Source organism: Octopus bimaculoides, chromosome 2 (assembly GCF_001194135.2).
Source record: "Octopus bimaculoides isolate UCB-OBI-ISO-001 chromosome 2, ASM119413v2, whole genome shotgun sequence".
NCBI classification, from domain to species: Eukaryota; Metazoa; Mollusca; class Cephalopoda; order Octopoda; family Octopodidae; genus Octopus; species Octopus bimaculoides.
In genome coordinates this window covers 14,208,825-14,212,079 of record NC_068982.1, presented here as the reverse complement: position 1 = coordinate 14,212,079, position 3,255 = coordinate 14,208,825, and positions in this window count along the sequence as shown.

Genomic DNA, 3,255 nt, shown 5'->3' with positions numbered 1-3,255 from the left:
AATGATCAATTGTCACTCTTTAATAGGTGTAAAAAACGTTCTCAAAGGAAGCAAAACCTTGGAGAATGATTGGACAATTGCAAAAGAAAAAAAATGCATCCAGATAAAACTGGAAAGCATAAGGATTACTTTTGACATTTCACTGTTAAAAGCTTATACAATTCCTTTCTTTTTTTTTAGTAAAATTTATAAATTATTAGCCATGTTAAGTTAGTTTATTCGTGATGCCTCTCTGGCCACTTCGGTGGGCGCTAAACATAGCAACTACTTAAAACGGGGTACAAAAAGTAAAAAAAAAAAAAAAGGTTAAGAACCATTGATGTGGGGGCACCCTTTGTAAGCACGTCTTTCATACAAGTCAACGTGTTTTAGACTTGTATTGAAGGGGAATTAAAACTATACCTGCGTAGATTTGAGGCAAGCTCTAACTTAAAAGAAACCTGACAACCGTGTTTCAATAAATTGCTGGGTGTCTTTTCGGCAGGAATTTGCAAACAGTGCACTGCGAAACGCTTGCGTGCCGGGGAAATGATAAAATGCTACTAAAAATATGTGAAAAATACGCAAAAAACATCAAGCTTATGGTTCTCATTGATAGCTATGTTTCATTTACTGAATACAGAAGTGAGATTACCATCCAATTTATCGGCGTAAAAAACAAGTGAAAAAAACTTGCGATAGAGACCGGAAATGACGACAATGACCTTCCATAATTTTCGCGATCTCAATTTGTTTCGCTAGGCATGATTATGAAAATATGATGTAAATAAATTATTACCAGTCATGCTGTCATCATTTGGTTCAAGAAAATAGAGTGAATGGTTAAAAACTTCATCAGTATAGAAATTGCCGAAACCCACATAGGAAGCTCACCCATCGGATATCAAACGTGTTTTCATAAAATTTTGTCATGTCACAACTTCTCGGTTTTTATCGCAATTTACTTTCAAAGTGAAAGCAAGCTGTCCATTTTAACAAAGACAATTTACTTTCACATTTGTATGATTAAGAGCTGAGTATTAAACCCCAGAATGAATAGTTACTATATTTGCGAGTTTATGAGGTGCTACCCTTTCCCCTTCCCCAAAGATTCCCCCTTATTGAAATCAACTCCTTGATGGAAACGTAGAAAAGTCATTGTTGACATTCAGCGTGCCTTGAACACTTTTTAGACTCGGTGGAGTCCATAACTCTGCAGATCTGACCACATTCGAGTTCTTCCAGAAGAGAGGAAGACAGAGAGAAAGAAAAAATTGAAAGTGAAGAATTTGCTTTGTGATACAGGACTGGAATGTCATCAACGACGAAAGATTTCGGCGGGATTTGAACAAAGAGTATATAGAACAGTGGTGCTCAAAAGCGGTTCCGGGGTCACATGCAGCCCTAAACCATTCTCCTGGCTACCCTCAACAGTCTTCCCTCTATGAATATAATATATTTTTCTTTAATTGACCCGTGTTCTGCTTTTCTAGTGCGGCGCCCTAATGTATGTATGTATGTATGTATGTATGTATGTATGTATGTATGTGTGCATGCGTGTGTGTATGTGAGCGTGTATGTATGTATGTGCGTGTATGTGTATGTATGTATGTATGTATGTATGTATGTATGTATGCGTGCGTATGTGTATGTATGTATGTGTGCACTAACATAGCTAGAGTGTGTGCCGCCCGGAGCGGCCCTTCCTTTTGCCTCTCCCGGACCCCACAAAAATCACATACTGCCTTAACAGACCCAACAGTGGTGCCCTTTTAAAAGTGTCACCCGGAGCGGACCGCCCCTATCGCCCCACTCCTAGCTACACTAGTGTATGTACGTATGTGTGAAGGCGTGTGAGTATTCCGCACACGATCGTATCGCAGCGACGCGTTGTGTCCTTGAGCAAAACACTTTCTATGGCCTTATTTCTGTCCACTCAGCCGGCAAAAATGAGTAATACTTGTATTTCAAAGGGCCAGCCTTGTCACACTCTGTATCACATTGAATCTCCTTGGTGACTACATTAAGGGTACAAGTGTCTGTAAAGGGCTCTATCACTTGTATGTTAATTCCACAAACAGGCTTTTCCGTTGGTCGGATCAACTTATATACTCATCGTCGAAACTGACGGAGTGCCAGCTTAGTTTATTATGCATGTATGTGTGTTTGTCTGTATGTATGTTTGTGTACGTGTATGCATGTGTGTGTGTGTCAAAATGTATGCTTGAATGAACGAGAAAGAGAGGCACGATTCTATTTTGGTGTCCCACGACCTACTTGAATCCTTATAAATTCTTATAACTTTTCGAAAAATACACTTTCTAAAGAAAATTTTGCAGAGTTGGATTTTCGATGGAGTAGATTGCGGTTAAGTTTTATTTAGAAGAATAACAACATACATTTATTGCAAATTAAACAATTGAGAATTTTGATGAATTCAATTTTTCTCCAAGGTAATATAAATTTTTCTCCTGAAAATTGTTATTCATTTCACCATTTTATATAAGCATTGAGAAATTTGAAAAAATTGATAAAAGTTAGAATATTTATTGTATGTATGCCATATTTACTGATAATACGCATGGCAGCAAAAATATACTTCCAAAGTTACCCGTCATACAGCGAGTAACACTAATTATCATATTAATTTTCTGAAATTTAAATGATTTTATGCAATACCTTTTGTAAAAAGAAAAAAATATATTTGACATTCTTTAACTCATTGTCTGCCATGGGCCCAATTTGGGGATCTGCTGAAAACAGTCTCACTGCCGGTTGTCCACTGTATTTAAAGTGAATTGCATATATACATTGCATTTGCAGAAGTGACTTTAACAATATTTCGTAGTTAAAGTTTATCATTATTATCTCTGGCTAATTCTAGAAGACATTTCATGTCATAAATCGCAATTTTTGAACTACAAAAATATTGACTGTTTTGAAAACTATTTTTTTTTTTTTTGCATTTTCCATGTGTCATTCATTGATATTTCATATACATTCGCATTTGATATTATAGTTACAAAATAACTAAAATGTTTATTACTGCAATTGAATAGAAAAGGATAAATATGCTTTTTCTCAGCGATCCCCATTTAGGACTTTTCGAAAAATTTATCTTAATTTCCAAAATAATTCACATATGACGAAAATTTAAATACTATATATTATTTTAACTCGTAAGATACCTGGCAAAGCCAAAAAATATGAATAAAAAAAATTGGCAGTTAATGGGTTAAATATAAAAATGTTTTGCATCAATTTTTTTTCTTTAAA